Below are 261 nucleotides of genomic sequence, written 5' to 3' on the forward strand. Positions count from 1 at the left end.
GCTCACTGCAACTTCCACCTCCCAGGTTCAAGCGATTCTCCTGTCTCAGCCTCCCAAGTAGCTGGGATTACAGGTGCCCACCAGCATGCCCAGCTAATTTTTGTATTTTTAGTAGAGACAGGGTTTCCTCATGTTGACCAGGTTGGTCTCAAACTCCTGATCTCAGGTGATCCACCTGCCACCTCCCAAAGTGCTGGGATTACAGGCGTGGCCACCGTGCCCGGCCAAAAGCTGTATAATTTCTTATACAAATTGACCAGT

Source organism: Sapajus apella, unplaced genomic scaffold (genome assembly GCF_009761245.1).
Source record: "Sapajus apella isolate SASKATOON/1434 unplaced genomic scaffold, GSC_monkey_1.0 scaffold7, whole genome shotgun sequence".
Lineage (NCBI taxonomy): Eukaryota > Metazoa > Chordata > Mammalia > Primates > Cebidae > Sapajus > Sapajus apella.